The 18990-nt window shown below is 34.3% G+C and overlaps 1 pseudogene; it reads right to left on the reverse strand.

Annotated features, from left to right (window-relative positions):
* Positions 1-1518: 1518 nt before the first annotated feature.
* Positions 1519-18990, reverse strand: part of LOC118905007 — a 41631-nt pseudogene continuing 24159 nt past the window's right edge.

Here is an 18990-nt window from a genome sequence, read left to right on the forward strand (position 1 = left end):
AAGAAACAAGGTTCCTAACTCAAAACCATATAGAAATAGAAATTTATCTCACATGTGCATATATCTATGTATGTATGTGTGTATATATATATATGTTTCTGTGTGTGTATGTTAAGTATTTATTTTTTCAATCTGAAAGAAATGTATCCAGAGCACGTGATATTATCTACTGAAAGTAATATCAGAAGAAGAAACAACAATTGTTTATAAACTAAAAAAAACTAGCAGTTTTACTCAGCTTTCTATCTCTTTCAAACTTATAAATCTGGGGATCTGCTAGTACAAGTGAAGAGTATAGATAAAAACAAGAATGCCCTGTGTAAGAGAGGATAATGAGTCACATAATTTTCTAGCAGTCTTGAGTAAAGGCATAGGAGTATGGAGCCTCGTTATGAATTTCATTTATCTGTCACTTCTCCCAAGCCATGACCTTCCTTGCCTTCAGGGAAATTTGCAAAATTTGGAGAATGGCCTTTTGTGGAGAGGGACACACACAGTGCCCATTTGGAATAACAGTTTTGCCTCTCTTAAAGCCATTTGACTTGATTTTAGAGGAAAGAAAATCCTTAGTAGATTTTAATGAAAGTATCAGTAAAGGGCCCATCTTCTTCTGATGATAAATTTTCACAAATTTTCTGATGTAGAAAGGAATCTCAGCAAAGAAGAGTAGATATACTTTATGCCTACTCCACTCTGTGGAATCTCTTCTGGTGTTAATCATAGATTGAACCAATAATAAAATGTTTAGTTACATAGTGCAATGAACTATTTCTTGATGTAAAAGTCTGATTTAGAACTTTCTATTGTTCGTGTATTAATTGATGCAAAGTCAGGACTAGTACAATAATTTTTGATAAGCCTAGGAAGCTTTCACTATAACATCACCCCTCTACCTCTACCCAAAACCCTGCACTTTAGGAATCTCATTGATTTTTTGTCAGTTAACTTGGAAATAAAGAATTTTTACTGCCGATATCTACATTTTTCAGCAATGAACATGTCAACAAAATATATATTTCTCCAAAATTGTGATATTACCTATGGGACTATCAGAAAATTTTCTTACATGAACCCTCCTCACTCATAACTGGTATCCAAAGAATTCTTCTTGAACAAATAAATTAATTAAAAATATGTAGCACTGTATCTTTACAAAATATTTTATGGAGGATGTGAGTAATAAGGAAGGATTTCTAAAATGAGGCGGCAGGAGAAAGAATATTTCAGTCAATGTAGCAGGAAATGAAAATATCTGCAAAGTTTAGCTTAATATGATCATAAATGAGTTATTTTATATTGCTTTATATATTGTTTCTCAATATAGAAGTGCTCCTTAACAGCAGAGGGACACCTGTGCCTGGAATTTGTCACCCAGCCCCCAGCCCAGCCCAGGGATAGGAAGTGTGGATACACAGAGGTCACAGGAACCTCTTCCTGGGAAGGATAGGCCAACACTAAGGGAATGGGTGGGGACGGCAAAGTGCCCAGGCCTTACCCCTACCGTGATGATGCATGCGGTCACCGTCCATCACCCTGATGGTCTCCAGGAAGTCCTCCAAGTGCTGGCTGTCTTTCTGAGGGATAAGGGGCCTCAGCCACAGCAGCAGGAACTTGTGGCTGTCTGCATTGAGCTGCCGCTTGTGGATGGCGAACTCTGGACTGAGGCCCTTTGCGGTACTGGGGCCCCAGGGCAGCCAACTGCTGGGTCTCCTGGGAGGAAAGCTGGGTGTACTGCGTCAGAGGCCCATCAGCAGCTAGGGGTCCAGCGCTCTGAGCGCTCTCATTGGTGGTCAGGGCACTCTGCGACGTCCACACGCAGGAGGCCAGGCAAGGTGCCGCCTGTGCACGCACTTACTTAGGAAGGTGCCTGCTTCAGCCTCGTGGGGTCCTCTAATGTTCACTTTTGTGAGAAAACCTGTCATTTTTGTGATGGGACAGAAGTGGTGGTAGGTATCGAGACCCCTTCCAATATTGCTCTGCCCTGAAAGTCCATGGTGGACTCCACATAAAGTATGTGGAAGACTTGGTGGAATGGGAGCCAGGATCACCAGGCAACTGGCCTCCACAGGCCCCACTCTGTTCTCGGACACGGAGCCTTCCCTGAGGCCTCTGGAACTTTCCACAGACAGACTCGGGCTGAAGGAATGCCAGGGTCCTGGGCTCTTCAGTCTCACCAGGTGCAAGGCATCATACTGGAGGTGGGAGATGGAGACAGTGTCATGGATAGGACCTGAGATGGTGTCCTGCTTGTCCCACCAGGCCAGCCGGACATTGTAGGCAGACAGGCTAGTCATGGCATCGTGCTTGGAGAGCTGGTGGGCTCTTTGCACCATCAGTGAAGTGCAGGATTTCCTTACTACTGGAGGCAGTCAGGTGTCCTGGTACATATTGTACGTTAACTGACCTCAGCGCTTCACTTCCTTCTCCGGGTACTGGCTCAGCAGTACGTGGGGCTTGGCGCGCTTGGCAGGGACAGCACCACTGTGTCCAGGTCTTTCTGTCACCTTCACCTAGGCTTTCTCGTCTCCATATTTTCACCTTTTAGGAATACTCATTTAAATGGCAACACAATTCCAGGTTTCTTGATTTTCTTACCCCCTCTTCCATGTCTCCGCAAGCGGCCGCAGGTCAAAATTGAGTGAGATTAGCATAAATTTTATTCATCAAATTAATACATTAACCATGTCTCAATTCAGTGTTTTGTCCTAGTCATAGAGAGGAGGATTTGGGGCTTTATTATAAGGAGTACAGTTTTTACAGATCTTATATACAAAAGGCAGTTGATAGCAGTTTGCATGTTTGGTAGTTTATAAAGTTAAAAACTCCACAGTTCAGGAGTTCTGTACCATTTTGTCTTTAATTTCATTTTAAGTATACAGATTTAATCTATTCATGGGCATAATAAAACTAACACACTGAGGCACACAAAAGATTTTTTGTAACAAATTTAAAAGACATTCTTAGATATCAATATTTACTATGATAGATTTTAAATATTTTCCAGATGTTAAGCAATAATATGTAGAAAAGTTTTTAAAAAACTGATGAATTAATATGTTGCTACTAAACCTGAACTACCAAGTATCTAAAATTCATTGACAGAAATAGTATTATGTTATACATTTTAATTTTACTTAACAGGATAATATGCATAATTTCCTCTTCCGTTGAAGTCCCCCAACAATTAAGTCTAGTAAACTGAGAAAGAATGAGGCACTATTTAAATAAAATAACTCAGATAATTCAAAATTATATCAACATATTATAGTTTCTATTTAAATTTTTTCCAACATTAATAGAAATACTTTTATCTCATGAAAAAAATTAATTATAACCTTTCCAATTTTTTTCTCTGCTATGTAATTTAGATTCAAATTTTTAATGAAAATTATAAAACTTAAAGATTTTTTCATCTTTAAATAAGACATCACCCAATATTGACAATGATGTTTAAAATAAAATGGTAAAAATTTTAAATTAAAATTATAATAAATGATGTTAAGCAGTACATGTTTAGTGTTTGAATAGTTATGTCTAAGAGTAGTTCATTATTACACATTTGTGAGTCATTTCAAATCCTCCTGATTCCAAAACATTTCTGTGGTTTTATTGACATCATTCACCAGGAATTTATAATATAATTTACTGTTTTTGTGTATTTCTGTAGTTTTTTCATTATACTCTGATTTTTTAATATCAATGAAATTTTCCATCATGTTATATATGTGTCTATGCAGTCTTTTATTTAAATGAACAAAATAATGATCATTTTAATGTTGAAGAATTACTTCAATTACTTTAAATAATTTTATAGAAATATGTAATTTCAAAACATTTTTCCATGTCTACATTTTTGCTTTAGTAACCTCACTATAATTTAAGTAGTAAATGTGTACTTTGATGCTATACATTTATGCGATAAAACTTTTCCTGACAGAAAATTTTTTTTACTCTATGAATATGTTAATAAAAAGTAAAAATATGTCTGAACAGATGCTTATAAAAATAATTCTTAAGACAGTCTATGAATAAAATATAAATTCAGAGTATTTTCAATCATACTGGTTATATTTTACTTTCAAAATTGGAATGTGGTATCTTCATTAATTTGTCTTAGTGATGTAGAGAAGAGCATAAAAATACTTTTCAGAGTATTTTTACATATACCATATTGGAAATCAGGGATCATAAACAATATGGAAATTCTCATGGCATTCTGTTTTTGCATTTAAACTCTCCACATATGTTATTACCTTACAAAGAGTGCTATTTCATCTAAATGTTTCACCCTATTTGTTTACTAACCATTTTAAATTGGTTATGGTTAATTTCTTTATTTTCATTTTACCTACTAAAAAAGCAAATAAATACATACAAGAGGTCAAAGATAATATATGATTTTGGAAACATTTTCCAAAGAAACCTGTTCTAAGGATCAAACCACTGAATGCTCAACCTTGAACATAATGCAGATAGCTAAGCATAATGCAGTTTTTCAAATTTGGAATTTTTCAGTAGTACATGTAAAAGGTGTGTGTATGAAGAAGGGACCAAAAGTAATGAAAAGCCAAAATTTGATAAGTGTCCAGAGAATTCAAATTCCTGTAGTCAGTTATTATTACTTTAATTTATTCCTGACATAAGCCTTGGGCCACATCTAGGACTATCAAGATCTCTCTTGCATGCTTAAGATTGGTTTAAAACTAATTTTCAATCCTGCTGGCCTCTGTTAAAATGTTTCTGCATAGAAGCCCTAAGGTCAGGGGAGTCATACTGGAGTATGTGTAGGATAGAGCTGATTTTCAGCTGGTCTGGGAAAATTCTATCCTTATCTCTGGGGATACTGGAGGTTGGCTTTGACCAAGATAAGCACTGTGGGATTTATCATGCGTAGTTTAAAGTCTAAAAATCTCCTAGATACTCCTAGGGCTTGGTTTACTGATGGTTTTTACCTGGTGTAGCCTATGAGCTATGGCAATGTTTAACTACATTTCCAGACATGTGTAATCGCCCTTCCTTACTTCTGCCTTGAGTGCTCATGAGACCCAGATTCCTTGCACAGATCTTGATGGTTCAACTGATGTTGAAGCCTGACCCATGTGCATTAAGGATTCTGGGGAGATTGTACCTGAATATATTTCAGACCTCCAAAACTTGCCTGTACTCTCTTTCTATTGTTATGTCTTATTGATTCTTTCACCTTTAAATAAAGAGCATTATGTGAGTATGCTTTGGGAAGCCTCGTCAGTCCTTTGAAACATCCAAACTTGGGAAATCTGTGTAGATTTAATTCAACTTTTCTTGCTCAGGACTAGGGTGAGGCCAGGCAAGAGCCTAGGACACAAAATTTAAGGAGGCACTCACTTTCAAGAATCTGAGAGTACCTCCTTTAATTCTGTACCTCATTTCTTATCCTAGTCCAAGACCTGCTATCTTTATAGTCTCAAGTATCTTTCCAATTAAATACTTAGGATAACTCAGATTTAGACTTCTAGCAACGTGTCTTTATTGTCTTTCCTGCCTTTGTGTTATTACCAAGGTAATCTTTATAAATTTTCAACCACTTCTTCATTTAAATCTATTGATATCATATCTATTAATCCTCTCAACACCACTGCCATTAAAACAATTTTAAACACTCTGTTGAAATAAATAATGCTAAAATTTTAGTGAGAAAAAAATTGTTTAGAACCTGCCTCAATGATTTTGTTAATTCTAGAATCCTTTATTTAATGGCTGAATCTAGATACTATTCATCCATTAAACAAAGGAAATTCTGCCATTTGCAACAACATAGATGAACAACATAGGGCATTGTGGTTTTTGTTTCTGATCCAGAAGTTTGATGCTAATGATGGCAATATCTTGCACAGTCAAATGCTTCGGAACACTTGGGCAAACTATTCAGTGTAGAATTCTACACATTAGAGAGTAGTTTAAAGCCTTGAACTACAAATAATCCTCTTCAAGGTAAGAGCATTAACATCAGGTCTATAGCACTTGTTAAAATATGCACGTAATATTTAACTGATGATTACTGTGTATTAAAATAGAAAATATAATAAACTGTAAGAGTTTATAAAAAATGTCACATATGCAGAGTATTACAGACAATTTCAAGTTTGAAATATTCTTTGTGACCTCTGTTGATATCCTTCTTGAGTTAGTCTCTACAAGGATTCATAAACCTAAGAGATTCATTTTAATTGTGGTGGCATTTTCCCACCATGAGCTAGTCCATTAAAATCACATTGAATGAGATTGCAGGTAAAGTGCTCAGCTGTTGGTTAATTCTTAAGCCAAGATAAAATCATTTAACTCCACATATCCTGCTATGATTTAAAGTAACTATCTCAAACACTAGTCAGTGAAATGTGAAACTGTTAAGTACTTTTCTTGGAGGCTTGATATCTAGCACAGTAATATATTTTCAATTTAGAAGAACATTCAGAATAAAATTCTAGGAAAATATTTCCGTTTTTTATTTTTAGTAATCTATTTAATTCTTAAAATAATTTAATATTACAGTTTACTTCAACCTTTTTTTCCCCTAGTAAGAAAGCAAGGATTTTTAAAATTATATCTTTATTTCCTAAATACTAATTTCCCATATAGCCCATCATTTGTCAATGACAAAGTATTTCACATTGATAGAGATTCATTTAAATATATCATGCTTGATACCCATATTCATGATACATAGAATAGTATTCTGATATCTAGATTAGATTATTCTTATCCATGAAGAGTTTTATATCCCCAAAGCACTCATAACATAGATATAAAGTCTAATTGTTAGCTATATATTAATTTTATAAACATGTTATGTATTCAATCTTCATTTTTATTATAATGTTTACAGTGCACTGTTACATAAAACACAGAATAAGTATGGAACAATGACATGGATTTTGGAAGCACTAGCTAATTTTCAAACTTCAGTGTATATTTTCTTGGTAAACTTTGTCAAAAATTTTTCCTCCTTGAGCATCAGTTTCTTCATCTAAAATGGGAATACTACCATACAGGAATATTTTAAGGTTAGGCTTCCTATTTTGCAAATCATAAGATATTACAGCAATATAAGTGAAACTCATGGAATAAATTACATATAAAAGTAAACAAAAGGAAAAATTATCCTAATAGACAAAATTTATTGAATCCAGTTATATGTGGCTGATGAGCTACATTAATGTTTCAATCTTGATTCATAAACTAAATAAAATGTATATATGAACTTCCATCTTCCACCATGATTTTAGAAATCTGGAGGAAGTGTTGCTAGCACTCTTTCATAAAAAAAGAATAGAACAAACAATTTCATTAACAGATGAATATATATATATAGATCTAGATACTATTCAGCCATTAAATAAAGGAAATCCTGCCATTTGCGACAACATAGATGAACCTTGAGGATATTATGCTGAATGGAATAAGTCAGAGAAAGACAAACACCGCATAATCTCACTTATATATGGAATCTGAAAAAACAAATGAATAAAAACAGAGATCAAGATGGTGGTTGCCAGAGGTGTGGGTTAGGGTAGGATAATGGGTGAAAGTGGTCAAAATGTACAATGTCCAGTTATAAGATAAATAAAATTTGGGGATGTAGTGTACAACATGATGACTACAGGTAACAATACTGTACTATATATTTGAAAATTGCTAAGAGACTAGATTTTAAAAGTTCTCAACACAGGAACGAACAATTTTAAGTATGTGAAGTGATTGATGGTAACTAAACTTATTGTGGTAATCATTTCACAACATATGCATATATCAAACCATCTTATTGTACACCTTAAACTTATACAATGTTATAAGTCAACTGTATTTCAGTAAAACAGGATAAAGAAAATTCCAAATACTGATGAAAGAAATTAAAAAAAAAAAAAGCCTAGTTAAATGGAGAAAAAAAACCCATATTGATGGATTTAAAGATTCAATATCACTAATATACTAGTCTTCCCCATTTGATGTATAGAGCCAATGGAATTCCAATCAAATTCCCACCATATTTTTGGACTTTGAATAGCCTTAACAACTTTTCAAAAAGAAAAATAGGGCTTCCCTGGTGGCGGTTAAGAATCCGCCTGCCAACGCAGGGGACACGGGTTTGAGCCCTGGTCCGGGAAGATCCCACATGCCGCAGAGCAGCTAAGCCCATGTGCCACAACTACTGAGCCTGCACGTCTGGAGCCTGTGAGCCACAACTACTGAGCCTGCCTGCTGCGACTACCGAAGCCCATGTACCTAGAGCCCGTGCTCTGCAACAAGAGAAGCCACCGCAGTGAGAAGCCCGTGCATCACAACGAAGAGCAGCCCCCTCTCGCCACAACTAGAGAAAGCCTGCGCCCAGCAACGAAGACCCACCGCAGCCAAAAATGAATAAGTAGATTTATAAAAAAAGAAAAGAAAAATAAATGTGAAAGACTCAGAGTACCCACTTTCAAATCTTATTATAAAGTTATGGTAATCAAGACTATACACAGGAAGAACTAAGGGATTTTTTTTTCCTTTCTTTTTTTTCACAGTGAGAAGCTGGTGGGGATCCCGAAGGTAAAACTCATGGAATTTTGGTGGCCTCCCTAACACTGGGATCCCCAGAGGTCATAACTTTCAAGATACTCCACACTGAGCTGCCAGCAGTTCTTCAATTATAGTTTAAGCCTGCCTACTTGTACTGGTGCCAGAAGTGGCTTCTGCTCCAAGTAGGTTGTGATTTTCTGTGATTCTCCATATCTGAGTCTATTCAGGTTTTTGGGCAGCAGCTTGCCCTTTGACCTCAATTCTCTGAGTTGTTTTTCAGCTTGTTTAGCATTTTTTATTGTGAGGATGGAAGTGCTAACATCCACACTATTTACATGTCAGAGCAGAAATATAGGCATTTATTTTTTAGAAACAAAATAGTCAAAGAGACTTAAAATTTTCAAATGTTATTCTATGGAAAATATTTTTCAGTGTATCACAAAAGCTAATAATTGAATGAACGCTTCTGATTTGGTGTTATATGTATTAATCACATGTATACCTAAGAAAGCTACACAATGTGGAAAGTGCTGCTTTAGTTTGTTGACTATCTGGAAAATTGAATCTAATTTGCTGATTCATTAAAAATTTTTAAAAATTATTTATTCTATGCAAGTTCAAAGGGACTATTGCCATTGCACCAGATTTTTCTTATATATATACATAATCCCCAATTTTAGAATCATCTTCAAATGCTTTACATTTTATCTCTGCCCAGATACCTTTTATTTACCCTCAAGGGATTTTATTTTAGTTTTTAATGTGCAAAGATGGTGTTAAAGTGAAATTCTTAGTTAGGAATGAAGTAGAATGTTCAATTCTTCATTGGTAACATATCTCCACCTACCCCAATTTAAAGAAAATCATAATCACATCAGGAGAAGAGAAAACAGTTCTGAGATCTTCACAGATACTGAGGGGATTGGCAGTTTTCTGCTAAAGCAGGGGTACCCATGCTATTCTGGATATCAGAACTACCAACAGCCATAGCAAGACTGATTGTAGTCTTTGAGCCATAGAATATATTTGGAGAGCTGACCATTATGAACTTTAGAGAAAAAGCCATATAGTCAGTAATGGTTACATTTTAAATTTTACACACACACACACACACACACACACACACACATATTGGTTTAGGAAAATTGAAACAGAGTATTTTGCCTTCTTAAAATAATATTTCTATTATCAGCTTCTCTTATTAGTATTGATAAAGTCTTCTCTTATTAGTATCTATACCAATAATAATTATGTAATTGTCACATAGAACTTGTTTTACCTACTGTAGTTTCTTGATATTTCAAATTAGACTATGTAATGCCAAACCTTTCTAAAATTCAGAAATGATTAAACCCACTCCCAAGATGCCAAACTGAAATCCAAAATTCTTGGCCAGTCATTCAAGTCTTAATGATCAGATTTCTGGTAACCTTAAGTTTTATTATATAGTGAAACTACAATTCACATACACCATGAACACCCATTCTGAAATATAGGTTCTTCCTTATACCTAACTCAAATTTATTAGACTTTTTTTGTAATAATAAAATTGTGTTGTTTTCTTTATATAGATCTTAAACAATGTTCTTTACTGTTATTTCTAGGTATTTTATAGTTGGTGTTGCTGTTGAAATGGGGAATCATTTTCCATTAAATTTTCTGTTTAATGCATAAAGATATTTGCGTATATTTATCTAATCTCTGGACATTTTAATAACATTATTTTGGAAGGTTAGGTTGATTTCCTTTTGTTTCATAGGTCAACAATTATTATATCTCTATCCCTCTATAGATAGAGTTTCAGTTTCAAGTCAAGGGAATTTAATCTAATCCAATCTAATACAAAATTTCAAGAAAAGGAGTTCAACTCTCTCAGTTTTCTAGGTAGACCATGCTCCCTATAGCAATTATATCTTCCGAAGAATTTTTTAGAGAGACATTTTCACTTGATGGTTTTCTAAGGCTATTAGTCCAAAATGACATGTACAGAGCAAATAATTTATTTAGAAATCATCTCAGGAGCACAGTGAGGGACTAGGGGAGTGATATAGTCATTCAAGGGTATGATAGTAATTAAGTTAACACATTGGAAAAATAGGGTTTTATCCCACTAGTGACCCTCGGAGAGACTTATAAAATTCACCTCAGAATTATCCCACCTAAAGTCAAAAAAGTTGTGGTATTTACCCATCACCTCCTTCCTTCATTATTTGAGGGCTTCTCCTGGGATTGTCAGCTCTTAGGCACTTATAGACCGTAAATTTTCACCATCAGAGATGCTTTTAGTTGGATACATACCAGTATTTGGAATAGGAAACCATCAGTAATTATGTTTTGCTACATTTCACTTCTTGCAAAATTCAGATCCACTCTCTTTACTTACTGATTCACTGATGCTTGTAGCCAGTTGCAGTTTTAAAAGAGGATAATTGAAGAAACCATTGAGAAGTTAGTTTCCTGTATGCAGTTCATCCTGTGGCCATAGTTTATATATATCATCTCTCTCTTCTACCTCTCATTCTGGATTTCCTACAACCTCAGTCAGTACTTCTGCTAATAAGTAGTTTGCCCAGTAAGATGACCCTGACTTCTTTCTCCAAGGTAACTGTGCTGTTGCCAGTTCCTGGTGCTTATAATTTTCTCTTTATGGTTATCTCCATAAATGGAAGCATGCACAAGCACACCAGTAAATCTCCGGAGATGCAGCCATATTCTTCCTTCTCCTGATTTAATAGCAACAGCTCTATTTCATCATGAAAATCAGAGTCAATTACCTCTATCAAAGTAGGAATAATTTGTCTGTCTTCAGATTTTTGGTGCAAACTGTCCAAAGTAACCAGGTGTAGGTTAGTTGAACCCTTACTGTATTTCCAAGTAGAAAAGCCTGTCTCCAACAAATCAAAGCCCCAAGAAATTAAAACCTAAGAATTAAGTCAAAAATAAAATTTTAACACAGTCTAAAATAGTGGGGATAAATTCCCCAATGTGTCACTGAGAGGGGCTGTTATAATTTCCATTCCTAGGTTCCAGACCAATAATGTTGAAAAAGTATATTTAGTTCACACCAATATATTGAACTAACTTAGCCATTAAATGGACCTAGAATTTTTCCTCCTTTGATATCTGGTCTTAAGGAACTACCTGTAAAGTGTGAGGGATAAATATCAATGCAACAGATATAGATGACATGTGAGTCTAGGACACCTATTTATGTAATATACTTTGTCCTTTCTAATTGCCTGAGCTATACCTCAAAGACTCTCTTTCCATTGTATGATGAATTGGTATTAAGTCTACTCAAACTTATTATCTGGTATTTCAGAAAATATGCATTTCATTGTGGGCATCTTCATGTCCTCTAGTCACCGAAAGACTCAAGGCTAATGTCAAGGGCTTATGAGTCTATGATAGATCCAATAACTGAATTGAAGAATAATTCTCAGTTGCACAAATCATGACACTGCTTGAGAATCCCAGAAGTCTGTGCTATAAATATCCACATGGTGCCCTGATTTCTGTAGATGTTTTTCTAGCATCATGGCATCTACAAAGCCATATGGTTCAAGTGACAGTACTACTTAGTACCATAATTTGAAATGGATACAGTTTCCTCTCTTGCTATTGACCTACTCAAAGTCCCAAAATTGATTCAGTTTTTGTCAATATGGATGACATACATGATGTTCTGTACATTGACTACAGGATCTAGCCTTCTTCATACTTTACTGTGACAGAAAAGGAACATTAATATAGCTCTAAGGCTAGTAAATGTGTACTGCTGTCTGTCCTAAAGGATTGTAAATGGCTTCTGATTCCCATTCTGGGTTGGGGTTGATCATAACACACCCATAGCCATTTGCCAAGGTTCAGCATTGTGTGATATGTTTCAGTAAGATACTACATTCATTACAGCAGCTATGATTGTGGCTATCACATGGTTAAAGTTAGAATACACCACTGTCATCTGCTTTGATCTATCTGCTTTTTCAGGGGCCAAATTATTGAATTAAGTGGGGATATGACAGGGACTATCATCCTTGCATCCTTTAGGTTTGTAAAGTTTGCACTGTACTGTGCCATTTCACTGAGTGTTGCTGTTGGTACTCTATTTTGAGTAGGGGTAAGAGGTATCATGGATTTCTATTGAGCTTTTTCTACAATAATGGCTCTGAAATCCACAAGTCAAGAAAACAAAATGAGATTCTGAGAGCACTTACCTATATTCATCTTGATCATGCATTCAGAGACCATAGAAATAGCCTAGGTCAACAGACCTACTGGAAAAATTATGAGATGGAGTTGGACTGGAATTTGAATTATCACTCTAAACAGGGGGTGAAGGGATGAGGAGGGCTCATGACTTTTGGATTCCCTGGTATCAGTTCAGTGTCAGCTTAAACTCTGCATCCAATATCCCTGTGAAGATCTGAGTATTCAATTTTCCCAGTATTTAGTTACTATGAGAAACAGCTGTCAGCTCCTTTGGAGAAAAATTATTGACCAGTATGGTATATGCTTCCTGTGGGATTATAGGGCCTTTCTTCAAGGTGACCCAGCCTCCCATTAAACCAATGAGCTCTAGGTCTCAGAAACAGTTTACATCTGAAAACTGGCACAGCCAGAGTTCTTTCTGGTATTACATGTCAGGAAATATTTGTATGGGGTCCACATCCGTCTTGCCTCCTGAAGCACCATGTTTTCTTCAAATTATCACAGATCCCTGTAGGTCAGGTTGCTGTGGATTATATTCTGTCTTTGCTATCCATCACATTCATTGTACGTACCTCTTACCACTAAGTGTTGCCAGTTAGTCTGAGCTATTCTGAAATGCTCTCATTCCCACTGATAACAGGGAGCTTAATTTCAGAGCAGCATAACATACATCAACCCTGGTCTACAGTGATGCTGACGAAAAAGAGATAAAGACAAAGAGAGACATAGATACACAGAGAGAGACCCAGAGAGAGAGAGAAGGAAGGGAGAGATTGAGATTTTAAGGAATTGTCCCACACATTTACAGAGGCTTGGAAAGTTCAAAATCTGCATGGTGGATTGGTGAGTTGTAGACCCAGAGAAGAGCTGCAGTTCGAGTCCAAAGGCAGTCTTCCAGCAAAATTCCCTCTTTTTCCAGAAATGGCATCTTTCTCTATTAAGGCCTTTGACTGAGTGGACAAGGCCATCTTGATTTGAGTGTTCATTTCATCTAAAAATTACCTTCACAGAAACATCTAGAATAATGTTTGACCACATATCTGGGTGTCATAACATAGCCAAGTTAACACATGGAATGAGATGAACAATCACAGGTGATGAAAGCATGAATTCTGAAACCATATTTTTTCTAGGTTCATAATCCATTTAGTTTTTCCACTTTATGACTATAGACAACCTACTTCATTTTCCTGTAATTCAAATGTTTCATTCATAAAATGTGGATAAGAATAGCATCTATTTTTAGAGGATAAATATGAAGATTAAAGGAGTTAATATGAATAAAGGTCTTAACACTGTGTATGGTACACAGTAAATGCTCCAAAAATGGTATCTCTGATTGTTGTTAACAGTTTAGAAGAAGATAACCTTTGGAAAACTTTTCTGCAGACTAAATGTCAAGTTTTGATATAATTGTTTTACTAATTCCATATGATTAATTCATTGACTTTAAGCCTCTGTGTGATTTATCCTTATCTTGGTGTAGCTTATACTTAAATGTATAGAAACAATTTATCTAAGGAAGCAAGTGGAGCTAAATATTTTAGGAAATTATTCTTCAACAATTAATTCCATGCTTATTTGTATTTCTATTAGTATAGTTATTTTTTATTCTAATTTAAAATTTATAATCATGTAGTTAATTTCATAGTGACTTTTCAAGTTATTAAAATATAATTGTGAATTCTACATTTTATTTAATAATACCCCCATAATTTTGACTAAATCACCGTTATAATTTTTATTAGAATGTATTTTTAAAATTTCCTACTCAATTTTATTTGTAGAAGGAGGGATAAATAGTGTTTAAATATTTCAATTATTTTTATTTATACTAATACATGTCTTTCTGCCTTAAGCTTTATTATTCTGCTTGTTTTCATGAAAACTTTTACTGTTTCTGATAAACTGTTTTATATTTAGCTTATTTTCATGATCCTTCCGTATTTAATCACTGCTCGTAATTCTTGACACTTCTCATGAGTTTTGCCGCATAAATTACCCACCTTTATTACTTTGCATTGTCTAGTATTTTCATTTCTTATTAGAAAAATATTATTCAAGAACAGGTAGTTTTAGAGACTGGAAGATTAATTTCTATTTTTGTTGCTTTATGGTCAGAGAATACAGACTTTTTTTTGCATAAACATTCTTCATATTGCTGCAAACCTTTGGTTAATTTCCAGATTTTCAACAAAGTTCATTGTGACAGTTTTTGCCAGTTTTCTCACTGTTTTTATGGAGGAGAGAATTTATGGAGAGCCTTGCACTTTCATTTTCATTGATGTCACTCTTTCACTTTATAATTTTTTCTTTCTATTAATTTTTGAGGATGTTTAACATATTCTGTATACAATTCCTTTGTCATATAGGTTCTTTGCAAAAAAAAAAGTTTCTTGGCTTCTCATTTTTAACATAGTCTTTAGGAGAGTAAAAGCTTTATAATATTTAATGCAATTCAATTTATTAGGATTTTATCTTCATAGTTTGTGAATTTGGTATTTCTTTGTGCAAGATTGTGAGAACTTTTTCCTATGTTTGATTCTAAAAAGTTATTGTTTTTCTCTACACATTGACATGGACCACCCATTTTGTGTTAGTTTTTATATACATTGTGAAAATTAAATCTAAGTTTATTTTAGAGTATATATGTCCAATTATTCTAACACCATTTACTGAAAGTGTTAGTATTTATATATTGCAATACTTTTACATTGTTGTCAAAAGTTATTTGGCCATACTTGTTTGGGCATATTCTGTTTCTGATTTGTTCTGTTCATCTATGTGTTTATCTTCTTTACCAATAACACAGAGTAAGTCTTTAAACAGATATCTATTTTTAGGTATTTTATTCTATTCTGTCTACTTTGGCTTTTTATATAAATTTTAGATTCACATTGTAAATATGTACAGAATCCTTGCTGATTTTATAAATTAAGTTGTAGAGAATTGATGTCCTACTAGATTGAGTCTCTCAATTCATTAATAAGTTATGTCTCGCCATAATTCAGGTCTTTCATTTATTTCCTCACATTTTTCCATTTTAAACATGCAGTGCCTGTACCTTATTTTATGAGAGACTGTACCAGATAGGTTTTTTAATTATCATTTTAGTTTTAAATTATTAGCACATAGAAATATGATTTGTGTGTATTCTATTCCTCTATTTGCAAGCATGCAAAACCAACTTATTAATAGTAGGAGGATTTTTTTTTGGTAGATTCCTTGGTATTTTAATTTAAAAAAATTCTTTTTAAATTTTTATATTTATTTTTGGCTGTGTTGGGTCTTCGTTTCTGTGCGAGGGCTTTCTCTAGTTGCGGCAAGTGGGGGCCACTCTTCATCACAGTGCACGGGCCTCTCACTATCGTGGCCTCTCTTGTTGTGGAGCACAGGCTCCAGATGTGCAGGCTCAGTAGTTGTGGCTCATCGGCCTAGTTGCTCCACGGCATGTGGGATCTTCCCAGACCAGGGCTCAAACCCGTATCCCCTGCATTGGCAGGCAGATTCTCAACCACTGCGCCACCAGGGAAGCCCCTCCTTGGTATTTTTTATGTAGAAAACTGTGTCTTCTTCAAATAGGGACAGTTTATTTCTTCCTTTCTAATCTGCATGATTTTTACTTCTTTTTCATGCCTTATGGCAATGGTCTGAACTTCTAGTACAATGTTGAATAGGAATGGTGAGCATGAACATCCTTGCATAGTTTGTGACACCAGGAAGACAGTATAAAGTAATTTACTCTTAAGTATCTTATTGCTAAGAGTTTTATTGCTGTCCCTTATTAAGTTGAGGGAGTTGTCTTCTATCCCTGGATTGACAAGAGTGTTTATCATAATTGAGGGTTGAATTTTGTCAAACTTTTTTCCTGTATTAATTGATATGATGATGTTCTTTTTCTTTTTTAGACTGTGAATATGGTTACTTTATTGATAGATTTTCAGATATTGAACCAGCTAACTTTCTTGAGATAAATCTTACTTGGTCATGGTATATAATGCTTTTATGTATTGATGGATTTTATTTGCTAATATTTTGTGGGGAATTTTTATGTGTATGTTCATCATAGTTTTATTTTTTGTTGTTCTTTTTTTGTTGTTTTGTTGTTCTTGATTCTTTTTCTTTTTTTTTGTACTGTTTTTGTGTGGAGTATTGGAGTAATGCTGGCCAAGTGAAACGCTTTATATTTCTATTTTACAGAAGAGATTTTTTGTTTAATTGCTGCTATTTCTTCTTTAAGATTTTGACAGTTTTTATGTCACATTTTAAAAATATGTAAAATGTGACATCAAAAACATAAAACATGGGATGGGGGAGTAAAAATGTAGAGCATTAGAATATGTTCAAACTTACATTATCAACAAAATGAACTGTTAAAAATATAAGTTGTTATATGTAAGTTTCATGGTAACCACAAAGCAAAAAACTATAGTAGATACACAAAAAAATAAAGAGAAAAGAATCAAAGCATACTACTCAAGAAAGCCATCAAACTACCAAGTTAAAGCAAGAAAAGAAGAAAAGAACAGAGAGGAACTAAAAAATAACCAGATAACATTAAGTACATACCTATCAACAATTACTTTAAATATGACTGGACTAAATTCTCCAATCAAAAGACATAGAGTAGCTGATAGATTAAAGATAAGCCACATCTGTATGCTGCCTACAAGAGACTCACTTCAGATTAAGGACACACACAGACTGAAAATGAAGGATAGAAATATATATTCCTTGCAAATGGAAATGTGAAGAAAGCTGGGGTAGCTATACTTATATGAGACAAAATAGACTTTAGTACAGAGACTGATATAAGAGAGAAAGAAAGGCATTACACAGTGATAAAGGGCTCAATCAAACAAGGGGATACAATGTTTGTAAATATTTATGCATCCAGTATGGGAACACCTAAATATATAAAGCAAATATTAACTGACATAAAGGGAGAAATAGACAGCAATATAAGAATAGTGGGGATTTTAACACCCCACTTGCATCAGTGGATAGATCATACAGACAGAAAATCAATAAGGAGACATTGGCTTTAAATGACATGTAGGCCAGATGTACTTAACAGATATATACAGAAAATTTCATCCAAAAGCAACAGAATACACATTCTTCTCAAGTGCACCTGGAATATTCTCCAAAATAGATCATATGTTAGGCAACAAAACAAGTCCTAATATATTTGAGAAGATTGAAATCATATCATACATCTTCTCTGACCATAACGGTATGAAATTTAGAAATCAATTACAGGAGAAAACTGGAAAATTCACAAATGTGGAGATTAAACAGTGTGCTACTGAACAACCACTGGGTCAAAGAAATCAAAATAGAAATCCAAAAATACATAAAGAAAAATGAAAATGGAAATACAACATACTAAAACTTATGGGATGCAGCCAATGCAGTTCTAAGAGGGAACCCTTCAAAACTCATTTTCCAGGCCATCGTTACCCTAATACCAAAACCAGACAAAGATGCCAATTACAGGTCAATTGAAAATTACAGACCAATATCCTTGATGAAACATACATGTAAACATTCTCAACAAAATATTAGCAAACCAAATTAAACAATACGTTGAAAGGATCATATACCACAGTCAAGTGAGATTTATTCCAGGGAAGCCTGGATGGTTCAACATCAACAAATAAATCAATATGATACACTACATTAATAAAATGAAGGATAAAAGTCATATGATTATCTCTATAGATGCATAAAGGCATTTTCCAAATTCAACATCCATTTATTGTAAAAACTCTCAATAAAGTGGGTATAGAGGGAACGTACCTCAACGTAATAAAGGCCATATATGAAAAGCCCACAGCTAACATCATGCTCAATGATGAAAAGCTGAAAACTTTTCCTGTAAAATCATGAACAAGACAAGGATGGCTCTCTCTCCACTTTTATTCAACACAGTTCTGGCCAGAGGAATTAGGCAAGGTAAAAAAATAAAAGGCATCCAAATTGGAAAGGAAGAAGTACAACTGTCACTATTTGCAGATGACATGATACTATATATAGAAAACTTAAAAGAAGTCACCAAAAACCTGTTAAAACTAATAAATGAATTCAGTAAAGTTACAGGATACAGAATCATTATACAGAAATCTGTTGCATTTCTATACACTAATAACTATGAGAAAGAAAAAATAAGAAAACAATCCCACTTAAAATTACATCAAAGAAAATAAAACACCTAAGAATAAATTCAACCAAGGAAGTAAA

The sequence above is a fragment of the Balaenoptera musculus genome, chromosome 12 (genome assembly GCF_009873245.2).
Source record: "Balaenoptera musculus isolate JJ_BM4_2016_0621 chromosome 12, mBalMus1.pri.v3, whole genome shotgun sequence".
NCBI classification, from domain to species: Eukaryota; Metazoa; Chordata; class Mammalia; order Artiodactyla; family Balaenopteridae; genus Balaenoptera; species Balaenoptera musculus.